This window comes from Hyperolius riggenbachi, chromosome 11, assembly GCF_040937935.1.
Source record: "Hyperolius riggenbachi isolate aHypRig1 chromosome 11, aHypRig1.pri, whole genome shotgun sequence".
Lineage (NCBI taxonomy): Eukaryota > Metazoa > Chordata > Amphibia > Anura > Hyperoliidae > Hyperolius > Hyperolius riggenbachi.
In genome coordinates, this window is record NC_090656.1 from 145,734,288 (window position 1) to 145,750,616 (window position 16,329).

General features: G+C 44.9%; 1 protein-coding gene across 1 annotated transcript in view; it reads right to left on the minus strand.

Annotated features, from left to right (window-relative positions):
- STIP1 (stress induced phosphoprotein 1) overlaps positions 1–16,329 on the minus strand; it is a 280,715-nt gene that overhangs the window by 4,739 nt on the left and 259,647 nt on the right. The window lies entirely within an intron of this gene.

Below are 16,329 nucleotides of genomic sequence, written 5' to 3' on the forward strand. Positions count from 1 at the left end.
CATTCCTCAAGCCAAATACTTGTTTTATTTTAGTACTGTAGTTCCCTATAAACTAAACAAGCCTTGCGCACAGCTTTTTAGAGTTCCTTGGCACTGTAGCAAGGGCTTATGGGAGCTTAGTCTGGGCAGGAGGAGGTTACTAGCCAGAGATTCCAGAGGCAGAGGAGGAGGAGACTGAATTTGTCACATTACACACAGGCAAGCTGATAGCATCTCCAGCCCTCAGCCTGTGACAAACAGAACATGGCTGCCCTCATTGTATCACAGGAATAAATAATCATAAACTATTGAAGCTTATTGCAGCTCGATTTGCTGTGTAAACTATATAAACTTTAGATAAGATATATAGACAAGTTACTTGTTATAGTTAGTTTTTCATCTCGGATCCGCTTTAACTACTTCACACTAAAGGCGTTTTCACTCTAAACGGACAAGAACAATTTTCACCTTTCAGTGCTCATCCCTTTCATTTGCCAATAGCTCAATCACTACTAATCACAATGAAATGATCTATATCTTGTTTTTTTCACCACCTATTGGGCTTTTTGGAGTTGAGATTTGTTTTCAGTAATTACTTTAATTTTCTATGCATTTTAAAGGGAAAAACAAGGAAAAATGAAAAAATACACTATTTCTCCAATTTCATCCCCTATAGTTTTAATATAAACACTGCTACTGTGCATAAAACCCACACATTTTATCTGCTTATTTGTCCTGGTTATCACAAGATTTTTAATTATGTCCCCAGTACAAAGTATGATGACAATATAGTATTTGGAAATAAAGGGTGTATTTTTCCTTTGGTGGGTTCTTTTTTATTTTCATGTGCACGTGAATGCACGTGCATGTGCGGGACCATGTACATGCAAAGCGGCAGCAGCACTGGCTGACTTATAAAAACGTCCTCGAGCCATGAAGAGGCTCTAGCAGGACGTTTTTATAAGTCAGCTTGTCATTAAGTGGTTAAACTTCCTGTACCTGTATTCTGTACATAGGCTTATATGCCAAAGTATCGGTCTTAGTGCAACGTTGCATAGACGTTCTTAAGAGATACCAGAGTTATTCACAAGCAGGTATGAGCATCGGATGAATTCCAATTCACGTGACTACCGCACTTCCTCGTTCAACCTGAAAGGAGGAAGTGTGGTAGTCACGTGACTGTGAATTGGAATGCAGCGTGGGACGGATTAACCACTTGCCGACCAGTGGATTTCGGTCTGATCTGTGCTGCGTAGGCTCTCCAGCCCGCAGCACAGATCAGGTTTTAGCCAGGGCGATAAGACTTACCCCCTTTTTTCCCCACTAGGGGGATGTCCTGCTGGGGGGGGTCTGATCGCCGCCGGCTCTCTGCGCTTTGCGGGGGGGGGCTCTTCAAAGCCCCCCCTCCGCAGCGTTTTTGGCGCTCCGCCCCCCTCCCTCCCTCTCTGGGCTGCGCAGGACGGATATCCGTCCTGTGCATTGTAGGATAGGGTTTAGCCTATCAAATGATGGCGATCCCCGGCCAATCAGAGGCCGGGGATCGCCGATCTGCCTTACGGCGCAGCGCCGTATGATGTAAACAGCGGGGATTTCTTCCCCTCGTGTTTACATTTTGCCAGCGAGCCGCGATCGGCGGCTCTCCGGCTGTTTACGGAGACAGCCTCCGTGAACGGACACGGAAAGGCCGCTCGAACGAGCGGCCGTTTCCATGGAAACCCGCAGACGACCAGTTTACGCCAATCGGCGTTAGCTGGTCGTCAAGAGGTTAAAGCAGAAGGCTCCTGGGTAAGTTTAACCCTCCCGTGCCACCGCCCGCTCATTAGGTTACTGGATGAATTCCGAATAAAACATATTCGGAATTCATCCGTTGCTCATCACTATTCACAAGGACTAGCTCGAGCGCCATGAAACGCTTAAGATGACCTACTACAGAATGATTGCTTCTCTGAGGTAATGAAGATAAGATGGCCGATACAACCACCTGTATGACTATTTGCTAAATAAATTTCTTAAAGCTTGAGGCATCTGGAGTCCACTTTAGATAAGATATCTGCCGGCTGTGAGAGTTTTGAAACTGCTAATTGCAGCTGACCAAGCTGCTGGGGCCGAAAAAGGTGTTGCCCATAGCAACCAACAAATAACATTTTTACAGTTATATGGTCTAGACACTGTACTTGGACACTGTAATGGACTATCCTCTATAATAAAACCTAAGTGTCTCTGCGTCCCATGTCCCTGTGTGTGTTTTGTAGCACTGCGCATGTGCAGGGAGGGATGCAGAGACATTGAAGGCGGTGGAAGGGGTGGCAGTGTGTGCGAGGGCAGGTGCGTGCACGGTAGGTGGGCGCGCAGAGACAGAACTAGCCCGTTTTTAAACGAGCTAAGGTCACTAGTGAAATATAAACAGCATTCAATAAACTACACAACACATCCAAAGTGCAACCATAATACTAGTAGTTTATTTCAATATAAAAATACGAATAAAGAGTGGAACTGCAGCATATTCAGTGTTCAGCTCTTTTTACCTTGTGCATTTGGTTGCATTTAGCAGTTTCATTTTAAATATACACATTTTCAAAGAGAAACTCACTCGCTTTTGAGAATTTTTTTTTCAAGGCTCCTGGAGGCTGACCACCCTTTAGTTTCTTGTGCTCCCTGTATCTGTCTCAGAGAGTAGTCTCACTTCCTGTCACAGACAGGAATCTAACCAGTAGTAAAATACAGTTTGAAATAAATGAAAAAGGCTTTAGAATTCATAAAGTAAAAATATTTCTGGTCGACTTCCACTGAATAATAGTGACATACTTTGTAGTACAGTATAGGACAATAGTATACATTTTACTTGTTTGAGCTTTCAATGAGACACAGGCAATTCCACAAAGTAATACTTCTAATATCTGAACAGTGGGAGAAAAAAAAAAAAAAAAGGATAGTAATGCTGGATTTGTGTTGCACAACGATTGTCTGCATTAATGTGTATACCTAAAATGTGGTCAGTACAGGTGTCCAAGAATGTAAATTAGTCATCTGCTATAACTAAAAAAAACCCAAAAGAGTTATACTCTTGTTTGCCTGGCTCCTCCTCAGAATCAGCTTTATTCACCAAGCACAATGGTTGCTGCACCAATAATTAATTGTGAAAGTTATCATGCAGTATGTTCGGGCAAATGGTATTGAAGGCAGAACTGAAGTGTCAGGTCTATCGAGGTGTTCCGTGATGTACGCCAGACTGATGTTGATGGAGTCTTCTATGGACCTATTTGCCCTGTATGCAAATTGGAGTGGGTCCAGGAGGGCATAGGTGGAGCACTTTAGATAGGTGAGGACCACTCTTTCAAAGCACTTGCACTTTCTGGAGTATACGAATACATTTTTGTTGTTTTGAATATACACAACATTTGTATGTGTCTGCTTGGAGGAGGCAAGTCTATTACTGCCGCTCTCATTTTAACCTTTTTAGAATAGGTTATCCTTTTGGCGCCTCTGTCTGCATATACAGTTCCTGTGTCCACCCTTGTGGACTTTACTGTGTTGCCCTTTACTTCCTATCTACAGAGAGCGACTGCTTAACCCTGAGTGGGGACAGATCTAATCTCCCCACCTGCGGATATAGTAGTTACCTGGACGGTAACCCTTGTTTGTGAGTATAATCACGTACTTACCTGTCATATCCATTTACCAGTACATACTACACTATATTGGGCTCCCGGTGTCTCCTTTTAGTTATGGTGGGAGTTAGGGAAACAGGCCTGTAATTGTCGAGATCTGTCATGTCTTTTTTGGGGACTGGAATAATTGTGGATTTTTATTTTTTATTATTAAAAAGCTTTATTGAGCAGATCAACAAAAAATACAAAGCCTTTGAAAGCAAAACAGATAAAACACTTAAAGGGATACTGTAGGGGGGTCAGGGGAAAATGAGTTGAACTTACCCGGGGCTTCTAACGGTCCCCCGCAGACATCCTGCGTTGGCGCAGCCACTAACCGATGCTCCGGCCCCGCTTCCGGTTCACTTCTGGAATTTCAGACTTTAAAGTCTGAAAACCACTGCGCCTGCGTTGCCGTGTCCTCGATCCCGCTGATGTCACCAAGAGTGCACAGCGCAGGCCCAGTATGGTCTGTGTCTGCGCAGTACACTCCTGGTGACATCAGCGGGAGTGAGGACATGGCAACGCAGGCACAGTGGTTTTCTGACTTTAAAGTCAGAAATTCCAGAAGTGAACTGGAGGCGGGGCCGGAGCATCGGTGAGTGGCTGCGCCAACACAGGATGTCTGCGGGGGACCATTAGAAGCCCCGGGTAAGTTCAACTCATTTTCCCCCGACCCCCCTACAGTATCCCTTTAAAACACTAAGTGTTAACACTCCAACTAAACATCAAAAAGAAAGAGTCTCAAGAGAGTCTAGTTCGGATAGCCGGGCAGCTCAGCCTGGAAAATGGCGCATCAAGTACCTCCAGCTGAGATCCCAGGAAGCAGTTTGTCCCATAAGTCCACAAAATGCTATTATATTACTCTCTCTATAACACACACAGAAAAATAAAAAAACACACAGAAAAATAAAAAACTAAAATAAAACCCTACATATAACATATGATTACAAAAGTCCTAGATAACTCCAATCTTATGTATCATACTATGATAAATATACACAAATGTCCAGGGGAGATTAAGAACGCCTATATGTTTTCCAGGATTCCCAAATAAGATCAAATCTTGTCATATTCTCAATACTATAAAAATACACCCGATCCATAATCATTAGGTCCAGACGTTGAGTAACCAGTGTTAGCTCCAGATCGGCGAATTACCATTTGAAGGCTATTGACCACTGAGCGGCTAGTAGCATATATCTGTATAGAGGCCGAAATCTACCCGGCACATCATCGTTAAAGGCATATAGCAGGGCCTGGGAAGCAGACAACGAAACTGGAAAGTCAAACACCTCCCGAATTAGTTTTCCATGAGTCCCAAAATCGCTGCGCTCTGGGGCAGTCCCAAAAGACATGCATCAACGATCCTTCCATTCCACATCCTCTAAAACAAGTTGATGGAACCGAGGGATACATTTTACGAATTTTAGCCGGGGTATAATACCAGCGAAATAAGATCTTAAATGCCGTGTCCTTAACCATATTAGACTTAACTACACCAGAGACAGCGGTTCGGATATAAGACCAATCAGTAAGATCTAATTGAATTCCCAAGTCTCGTTCCCAGGCTCTCATATATGACATTTTATTCTCACTATCACGGCCTAACAACAGGGCATATAAAGATGAAATTAATCCTTTTCGTCGTGAGAATTCAAAATAGAGTGACTCAAAAATCTAAGGATCATACACTGGAGTTGAGGAAAAGATGGAGAAGTAATGTTTAATTTGACAAAATCGGAATGCCTCTTCCGGGGGAGCATCTTGACTAAATCTGAGCATATTAAAGGTAATTGGTACATCACAGATCCAAAATGTATTAGCAGTACAAAGGCCCTTGTCCCCCCACCAGGAAAACAACTGTGGATTCCTAAAGGCAGGAATAAAACGAGGATTACCAAAAATGGAGATCCTGGAGGAGGGAAGGGTCATAAGCTTATATGAAGCGGCAATCGAAATCCACAGCTTAGTCAATGACGATACAATCCTGTTCTTGCTAGCGAGAGTTAATGTTTCTCTTTTAGATACAACTGTAACCAATGAGGATAAATGAAATGGAAAGACTGAAGTAGATTCAAACTGATACCAGCTAGGGGGGTTAGAATTTGTTCCCCAATCTAAGATTTGACTAAGTTTAGAAGCTAAGTAATAGTGCCAAAGACTAGGTAATCCGATACCACCCAGCAGAGGAGGTCTGTACAGGACCTGCGCTCGAATTCTAGCTGGTTTGCCATCCCAAATAAATTTATTAATCTGTGACTGTATGCTAGACACGGGTTTTTTAGATATAGTTATTGGGAGCATGCGAAACAAATATAACAATTTGGGAAGAATGATCATTTTATAAGCTACACATCTACCTAGCCATGAGACCTTAAATGAGGACCAAGTCTTCAAGAGTTGAGTAATACTGTTAACTGCATGCAAGAAGTTAGTTCCGTACAGGTCCCTATAGCAAGGAGTAAGAAAGACTCCCAAATATTTAAATTTAGTTTTACTCCATTTGAACCCATATGTAGAAGTCTAACCATTTGATTGTATGTGGATATAGATTGATCAGAAGAGCTGTGGATTTAGAGGGGTTTACCTTAAGGCCAAAAAATTTGGCGAACTTATCCAATATTCGAAACAAGTTGGGCATGGTTGTTATGAGTCTAGTCAAGAACAGGAGAGCATCGTCAGCATATAAGGTTAATTTAATATTGTCAATTCCATAACCATGGATGTCAGGATGACGTCTAATCGCCACCGCTAGGGGCTCCAAAGCGAGAGCAAATAGCAATGGGGAGAGAGGGCAACCCTGACGGGTCCCACGTTTGAGCTGAACAGGAGCAGATGATGCACCAGGGATGCGGATTACTGTAGATGGGGAGTCATATAATGCTGCAACTGCTGTGATTATAGGGCCGGTCAGGCCAAAGCCTTCCAAAGCAGCGGTCAAATATTGCCAACCCACTGAATCAAATGCCTTACTAATATCAAGACCTAACATCATGAACCTAGATTTCTTAAGTTCAGCATCCTGTAATATGTTAACTGCTAATCTCACATTATCAGAGCCTTGCCTACCTGGAACGAATCCAGTTTGAGAGGGAGCTACGAGATCACTCACCATAGAGCCTAATCTGGTAGCCAGGATTTTAGCAAAGAGTTTAATATTGTTAAGAATAGATATAGGTCGAAATCCTGCCGGGGTAGAGTGATCAGCATCTGGTTTAGGTAGCAGGGTCATATTAGCCAATAGCATTTCAGAAGGGAGTTTTTCACCTTGGAAAACAGCATTAAACATAGAGGTCAATGGATACGAAAGTGTATCAGCAAATTTTTTTTAAAACAGAGGAGAAAACCCATCAGGGCCTGAGGCAGTAGAAGATTTAAGCGACTTAATGGAAGCTAATACTTCCGTGGAGGTGATCGGGGCATTAAGAGCAGACAACTGCTCAGGGGTTAAGGAGGGCAACTGTAAGGTGTCCAACCATGATTTAAGTTCCGTAATGTTAGATGAGATTTCAGTTCCTAGTAGATTTTTATAATATTCCTCAAATATTTTTAAGACTTTAGGAGGTAGTACCTCCTCTATGCCTCCAGGACTTTTTAGTTTAGAAATATGAGGGGGTTTATAATATGGATTTAATTTACGTGCAAATTGAGTAGAGGAATTATTGCCTCGTAATAAAAACTTTGCTTTGGAAAACTTCAAAGCTTTAGCATGAGAGTTATCTAGTATAGAGTTCAATTTAGTTCTCTTCAGGCCAATTTTGTGTAAAATCTCACTCGTTGATCCATAATGTCGTTTGTATAGTAAATCTAGCTCGTTTTTGTGATTTTAGTTTCTTTGCCCGTACTGCCTTTGTCATAAAAACACTCCTCAGAACTGGTTTATGCGCTGCCCACCTAAGAATAGGGGAGGTATTATCCTCGTTGTTAAACAAAAAATACTCCTCCAACTCTCCCATCACAGACTGTCTATCTGAATCCTCAGCCAAGAGAGAGTCATTAAGTCTCCAATTGCTGGGGTTGAAGGGTAGACCAAGACCGGTCAAGGAGGACTGAACCATATGATGATCAGACCATCCACAAGTAATAATATCCGAGGTGGAAGAGTTGGAGGCAATTATTGAGGACAAGTAAATATAATCCAAGCGAGCATAGGATTGACGAGGGTGGGGAAAAAAGGTATATTGCCTACAGCCGATGTTATGGGCTCTCCATATGTCTATAACTTTAGCTCTAGAAAGAGGCTAGTGAGTTTTCTCAGGAAGGTTTGAGCAAAAGGGGACTGAACTGATCTGTCCAGAAGTGGGTTAGCCACTGCATTGAAGTCTCCTGCAACAATCAAGTGAGTTGAAGATAGTTTATCTAATTGGGATGATAAAAGTTGTAAAAAAGCAGTTTTAGAGGCATTGGGAGCGTAGCAATTAATCAGTGTGACAGCTTTACCTTCCAGGATACCTTTGAGGATTAAGATTCTGCCTTCCGGGTCCATGAAGGAATCGATAAGTGTGAATAAAACTGAATTATGAAACACTATAGCTACTCCCCTAGCTTTTTTTAGTAAATGAAGCAGAATAAGTCCTGCTATATGACTGATGCAAGAAGGTGGGTGATTTAGAATTAACAAAATGCGTCTCTTGCAAGAATAAAATTGAGGCTTTCAGGCTCTGATAATGTTGAAATGCTCTTCTACGTTTGACTGGCTCATTCAGCCCCTGGACATTGTGTGTTATCACAATAAACAATCTAGGCATAAGAAAACTTTAACGATGGAAAATATGGCATTTACAGTTTGTGACAAATCAGCTTTTCGAATGGATAGGACTCCTGTAAAAAGGAAAAAAGGACTCAAATATTCGAAAATTGCATAAAGGTAACTACTTAAACCAAACAGAACACACAAACTCAACATTGTCTCTGGGCAACACTCCTAACTGTCCCACGACTCGTAGGCCCAGGAACTCTCAGTGGTTTAACCAGGACCACACTGAGAGGGGGGGGGGGGGGGGGGTGTAATACCCGTATCACTAAACCCAAATTGGGCAGAAAACAGTTAAAGTGGTGCAGCGGTGAAGGACCGTTTTAAGTGTTAGAGCGCCAAGTGCGAGAATTCTTATTCAGAGGTTGTTTCCGATATTTCTCCAATTGAGCGAGGGTGACCTGTAGGCCCAGTGAATTCAAAAGAGAAACTCCTTGCTCCAATGTAAATATGACGTGGACTTTGCCGTCTCGAGAAAGTAGAAGTTTAGTGGGGAATCCCCACTTATACTGCAACTGTTGCTCTCTGAGAAAGGCTGTTAAAGGAGCCAAGGACCTGCGCCTCTAACGTAAACTGTGACAAATCCGTGAAGACTTTGATGTTGCTATATGGATCCGGAAGTTGCTTATTCTGGCGCATGAAAGAAGAAAAAGCATCTTTAAAGTGGTAGAGGTAGAGGTACCCTCTTGGGTAGAAATGCAGGTTTAGGCAGCCTGTGGGCCCGTTCGATTGTATACTCAATGCTGGAAAACTGAGGTACTGCTGACCTGACCATTTCTATCAGATAATCCTTCAATTGCATAATTTGAGATTACAGCGGCGGTTACGATCTTCCAGGTCAGCAATCTTAAGCCGAGTGGCCTCGTTAGCTGAATCATGGCGTTCAAGTTCAGAGACATCTTATTATGTTCCTCAATTACCATGGTAACACTGTCTTCAGCAAGTGATACACGGGCTCCCAAATCCTCACAAAACGGTTGCATAGAATTTGCTATTGTCAATATCTTGTTTGACATGGAGGTTTCTAACGCAATCATCATATCTTTAAGAAAAGCACGGTCCACAGGCTGATTGGAATCAGGAATCTCAGCAAATGCACTGCTGTGGCCTGTAACTGCTATGAGCTGGGAGAGACCTTCTGACTGAGTCAGCAGGGCCTGACAGCCTTGGCTTCGATTTGGCTGGGCTAAGAAAAGTGGGGGAGTATATCCCCTGCTCAGAGGTCTCAGAGTCTGGTGGACTGAGGGGCAAAGCCACATTAGATGCCTGCTTAGCGGGTGCTTGACAGGCGCCTCCACGGCTGGATGCGGAATTATGCACGCTTGCTGCCTGTTTATTGCTATGGGACGCGTTCGTCATGCGTACTGGTAATGAAGACTTGCGCGTCCCGGAGGAGCCGGCGCCATCTTGCTCTCCATGCGGCCCAGGTCTTCTCCGCTTGAACATGTCGGGGATGCGTTGCGGGCGCTGGATATCTTACTGCAGGGTGCTGGAGGCCTCCATCTCCTCCTCTGCTGGGGACTGGGTCAGATTTTCCCCGCCTGGCATGCTGTGGAATGTTGCTTTCGATGGCTGGGATCAGGAGCTCCTCACACTGCTGTCATCCACGCTGAGCTCCGGCCACGCCCCCAAATGTGGATTTTTAAAGGCAGAATGGATCTTTGCCCTCCACCAGTGATTTGTTTAATATGGAGGTGAGGACAGGGCCAGCTGGGTTGTGCAGGTTCTCCGGCAGAGCGATGACACATTATCCGTGCCTTTCCTATGGTTGAGCTTCCAGAGTTGCTTTAGAACACTTGGCTCCAGAACCACTACCAGCACTAAGCTGACAAGGCCAGGTGAGGGGGCACTTGGTGTGGCTTCCTTGGACCTCGGGGACGATGGGTTTATTCACATATCTGCAGTAGAACTTGTTAAGCTTCTCGGCAAGTTCTATGCTATGGGGTGCATGGAGAGGTGGAATTTTGAAGTTTGTGGTTGCCCCGAGGCCCTTCCAGGCTTTACATGGTTTGTTGGACCAGAGGCTGAGATGCAGTTTGCCCGAGTAGTCCTAGGCACACTGTAGTAGTCCTGTTTAGCTGCTCTTAGTGCCTGGTTAGGGGTGTTTCAATCTGCCCTGAAAAAAGCTGGGTTGCTGGATTTGTGAGCCTCATCCAATTTCCGTAGCCGGTGCGGCTAAACGAGTGTTTGTTATTTAGGAGACTTTAAAAGGTCTTTGTGGGAAGGTCTTTTCCTCACAGAAGTTGCAGTTAGAATTGACATAGTTGTGAAATATCACCAATCAGTCTCTAGGAAATATAGTATAGGTTTATTTACTGTACAGGAGACAAACCATATGTCTGCCGAGGAGGGCTCAGACAGCAGTTATATACTCCAAATTACATATTACAATTAATTAATAATTAATACTCCTCCTAACTTGACCCAGATTGGGTCCTGACATAAGAAGCAGATGCCGCCCCCTTTTTCCTGGAGAGAGCATGGTTGTATCCTAGGAGGAGAAGAGAGTGGTCAGGGATTTTGTCAGTAAGCCAGGTCTCAGTGAAGCAGAGGACAGGGGCATTCCTGCCAACCAAGTGTTTGTTACTAAGTAGAAGGATAAGCAGTTTGTCCAGCTTGTTGGGGAGAGAGCGAACATTCGCCAGGAGAATAGCAACTGTGGCTGAGCACTGGCTTTTTTTTTTTCCTTGGAGCCTCCGTGTGCCAGCTCTTCTCCCTCTGTGGCGAAGTTTACTGGGGGTCCCCTTGGCATTCCAGAACAAGCTGCTTAGGTGCTTCAACGTATCATGTCTGTACAGTGATTGCTAATAAAATGATTTGCAATAACATATGGAGTCTATATTTATTAACAGTATTGGTTTATAAAATGCCACAATATTACCTAGTCTTCTATAAAAAAAATAAAAAAATAGTAAGTGGTGTCAGGGGCGCAGCTAAGGTTTTGGTGGCCCCAAGCAGGCTTTAACCTGAGGCCCCCACCCCAGGAGTAGAATAAGTAGTCCGACTCCCCCCTCCCAATTTGCCTAATCTGCCGCCCGGTCCCCTCCTCCTGTCGGATCATCCCCCTCTTGCCCAGCGGCTGTTCACACCGCATATCAGCGGTGACATGCAAGCAGCCGGCAACGATGCAATGCTCAATAACTATGCTGCTGTTAAGACAGGAAGCAAAGTTTACATCCTGTACAACAGCCGTACCGTTACTGGGCATTGCCTAGCTGCCGCTGCTTGTGTGTCACCGCTGATATGCAGTGTGAACAGCAGTCAGGTAGGAGGGATATACAGGGTTTGACTTTCAGGAGGGAGGGGGCACGTGCCTTGCTTGTACGCTGGTGGCGCCCTTGAGTGGTGTAACTATGAATGCTACATATAAAAATTGAAGCCTAGGAAAACACACGTCTGTTCTCACTAGCCTGGTCGCCGCATATGAAACACAAACTATTACTACATACGTTTATTCGCTTTGTGAGCATCAGAACAAAACAAAAATAGTGAGGAATAAAAAGGCAAGTTAGACAATGTCACACAAACTTCCAAAAAATGGGCTGGACAAAATTATTGACACCCATAACTTACTATTTGGTTGCACACCTTTTGAAAAAAAAAAAAAAAAAAAAAAAAAAAAAAAACACACAAAAAAAACCCCCCCGAGAATCAGTCGCTTCCTGTAACACTCAACAAGCTTCTTACACCTCCCACCTGGAATTTTGGACCACTCTTCCTTTGCAAACTGCTTCAGGTCTCTCTTACTGGAAGGGTTCCTTTTCCCAACAGCAAGTTTAAGATCTCTCCACAGGTGTTCAATCAGATTTAGATCTGGACTCATTGCTGGTCACTTCAGAAATATCCAACGCTTTGTTGTCATCCTTCAATGGGTGCTGCTTTTTGATGAATGTTTGGGGTCATTGTCCTGCTAAAAGACCCAAGATCTCGGACGCAAACCCAGCTTTCTGACACTGGGCTCTACAGTGTGACCCAAAATCCTTTGGTTATCGTCAATTTCATGATGCCTTCCATACATTCAATGCACCCAATGCCAGGGGCAGCAAAACAACCCCAAAACATCACTGAACCTCCACCATATTTCACTGTAGATACTGTGTTCTTTTCTTTGAAAGCCTCATTCCGGTTTTGGTAGACAGTAGAATGATGTGCTTTACCAAAAAGCTCTATCTTGGTCTGATCTGTGCACAAGACGTTTACCCAAAAGGATTTTGGCTTACTCAAGTACATTTTGGCAAACCGCAGTCTTGCTTTTTTCTGTCTTTGTGTTAGCTGTGGGGTTCTCCTTGGTCGCCTGCCATAGCATTTCATTTCATTTGTTGACTGATGGTTTGCGCTGATACCGACGCTCCCCGAGCCTGCAAGACTGCTTGAATTTATTTGGAACTTGTTTGGGGCTGCTTATCCTCCCATCCAGACAATCCTGCGTTGCAACCTTTCAATTTTTCTCTTCCGTCAACGCCCAGGGAGATTAGCTACAGTGCCATGGGTTGAAAACTTCTCTAGCTCTCTGGAGATGGGACTTGTAACCTTGAGATTGTTAATATTTTTCTACAATTTTGGTTCTCATGTTTTCTTTTTTGTTGTCCATGCTTAGTGAGGCATACACAGACACACAATGCAAAGACTAAGTAAACTGCTCGTTTTATCGGCTTTCAAGGTGTGATTTTTTAAATTGTCCACACCTGTTACTTGCCACAGGTGAGTTTAAAAGAGCATCACAGGCTTAAAACGATATCTATTCACAATTTTGAAAGGGTGACAATTTTGTCCAGCGCATTTTTGAGTGCCATTATGTCCACTTTTCCACTTTGTCCCGTTTTTTTGTTTTGTTCCAATACATGCAAAAGGGATAAACATGAGTATAGCGGGGGCGTGGCCAAGATGGCGGAGTGAGAAGACGTGCTTCCAGAGTCTCCGCTACAAGCTTTTGCTTTATCCAACCTGAACAGCTCTATCTGCCCTAATCAAGCTCTCTATACCGAGACAAGGTTCGCTTGACTCCTCCGCATGTCATGGGGGAAGAATAAACAGTAGTCCAGAGATGCCGCTCCTGCCTCGGCGGCTCTGCATGGCCTGGAGGCTCGCTGACGCCCATTATCAAGAAGCGCAGCAAGGCAATACAAACGATGGCGACAGAGGAAGAAGACGATCACCCCTCCCTCCTTGAGGCCCTGGCTAAGCTGGACAAAAAGATTTCAGCTCAGATTGATCAGGTTCACTCGGACGCTGGGTTGATCTGGCAAGACCGGATGCAGTTAAGCAGCCGATTGTCGGAGGTCGAGGCGAGAGCTACCGCTACCGAGCGCACCACGGCCACCCACTCCACGGACATCCAGTCTCTACTGAAGCGGGTCCACACACTCGAAACAGAGCGTAGGACGCAAAAAACCGCAACAGACGCAACAACCTCCGCATTGTGGGTCTGTCGGAGGGAGATGACACGACGGCCTACACTGAGGCGCTGCTGCGGAAGCTACTCCCAGAGGCCAACTTCTCCCAGCAATTCGTGGTGGAGCTGGCTCACAGAATTCCATCTAAACAGCCCCCACCCGGAGCGCGACAGAGACCCTTCATCTTCCATCTCCTCAACTTCCGAGACCGCAATCTGGTACTGCAGGAGGCTCGTTGTGTGGGTGACCTCCACTCCACTGGAGTACTCTTTATTTTCCCTGATTGCACCGCCGAAACACAACATCTCCATAAGTCATTTGAGGTCGTGAGAAAAACCCTGCTGTATAAGGGAATCAAGTACGCTACCATATTCCCGGCTAAGCTACGGGTGCAGGGCGGCGAGACTGTCCATCTCTTTACTATTCCAGAGGAAGCTGCCTCGTGGCTGGAGACCCTTCCAGGATAAGTACTGCCTTTATTATATTTCTATGGTTTCATTCTACTCTTTTGCCACGTTTTAGGCCATCTGGCCCTACATGCTACTGACTAGCCACCCTTTGATGAACACTGTGTCTGAACGTGACTTGCACGCGGGCTGCTTGGGCTCCTGTCTTGGCCTACGGGGCCTGTGTCTGTGCAATGGATATGCATGTCTGCAATCCTACCTTACTACCGAGCCCGGCACAGCCGTCCCACGGACTCTTGTGCGGGAACCTAGTTTGCTCCAACCTGGCTGTTAAGGTGGATCAACGGTACTTTATAGGTTTCATTATTTGCCATATTTGGCAGAACTTTTCACAAAAAGGCAGTCGTACCACCTCTCAAATGGTGCCGTTCGGGCCCTGCCTGGCGGTGTGGTTTGCTGCTGCTGGACAGCTCAGAGGATCTACATGTGCTATGCCCATTTTCCTAATCTCTTCATGATATCTCTCCTAAGCAATGGACTTGACCTATACTGTCTGTTTTTTACTTGCTCCGTTTTCTACTTAGAGCTGTACACTACTGTATATGATCTGCTTGTTACTGATCGGAGAAATGTTTAATTGAACTCTTGACATGCTACTAGTTTGGGGTTTTGGGACTAAAGTATTCTCATGTTTTCTCACACTTTCAATTAAAACCGACCCCCGCGGCAGATATGTATTACTTCACGCAAACCTAAACAGGGTGGAATATGTGACTGTGTATCTCCCTCCCCCTGCTGATACTAGCGTTATCTATAGCCTAATGCCAGTAATAGATCAGTATTGACCGCTCGGGTGATCGTGGCTGGGGATTTTACTCTCACAATGCAGCCGACCGACAGAGCTGCCCAAAGGGTAGATATTACCCTGATCTACGCAACTGGGCAGATGCTTTTGCGCTGACGGACGCTTGGAGGTGGAAACACCCGTCAGCTCATGGCTTCACCTGCCAATCTTCGTTGCACCACACCATGTCTAGATTAGACCACTTCTTTGTCTCCCAAGATGCTCTTCGAGTGCTGAGGGACATTGATCACCTTCCCTGGGCCATGCTCCGGTTATGCTTTCTTTGGCCAAGGGGAGTGCGAGGTCCCTTGCCACTTGGAGGATATCATCCTACTGGATCCAGGATAGTGAAGGAGTGGGGGAGGGGGGGGGGGATGATATACACACAGAATTGCTAAACTACTGAAATACTAACAAGGACACTAGCTCCAAGGATGTTGTCTGGGATGCTTCAAAGGCATATATCAGAGGCGCTTACAGGTCATCCATCAAGGAAGTTAGAGAGATTCGTAAGTCCTAACTCACTTAAGCGGTTGACCATGCTAAGTCAAGAGAAATAGCTTTCACCAGCAGTCCTTCACCAGAATTATTTAAACAGTCGAAGTCTGCCCAGGTGAAGGTGAACCACTTAGAGGTGGATTTAACTAAAACGTTTCTCCTGCGACATCACATTTTTGAACAAGGTAATCAATGTGGCAGCCTTTTGGCGTGGCTGGCCAGAGAACAGACAACCAAGGTTAGCATACACCTTATTCTGCATAGCGCTGAGGTTCCCTATAACTCACCCCTCGAGATTAATAAGGTATTCCGGGATTACTATGTTAACCTATACTCCTCGAGAGCCCACTATACCCCTGCCTGAGCTGATGAAGTATCTTGGGGAGGTCCCCCTCCCACGGCTGGATGCGGAACAAAAAAAAACTCCTGGATGCGGATATTTCTGAGGACCGAGGTGCAAATGGCTAGTGCTAGTATACAATCAGGCAAAACACCAGGCCTGGACGGTATTCCTACGGAATATTACAAGACATACAGAAAAGTTATACACAAACTTATCACACATGCCGATCCAGGTAAAGAGTCATAGCAACGCTCGACGCCGAAAAGGCGTTCGACTCAGTTGAGTAGCCGTACCTCTGGGAGGTTCTTCATCTCTATGGAATTGGAGAAAATTTTATCACGTGGGTGAGAGTAATGTACGACCACCCGGTAGCTCGAATTAAAACAAATGACGAAATTTCAGATCTATTCCCCCTCCACAGAGGCACCCGGAAAGGGTGTCCACTTTCCCCTCTCCTACTGA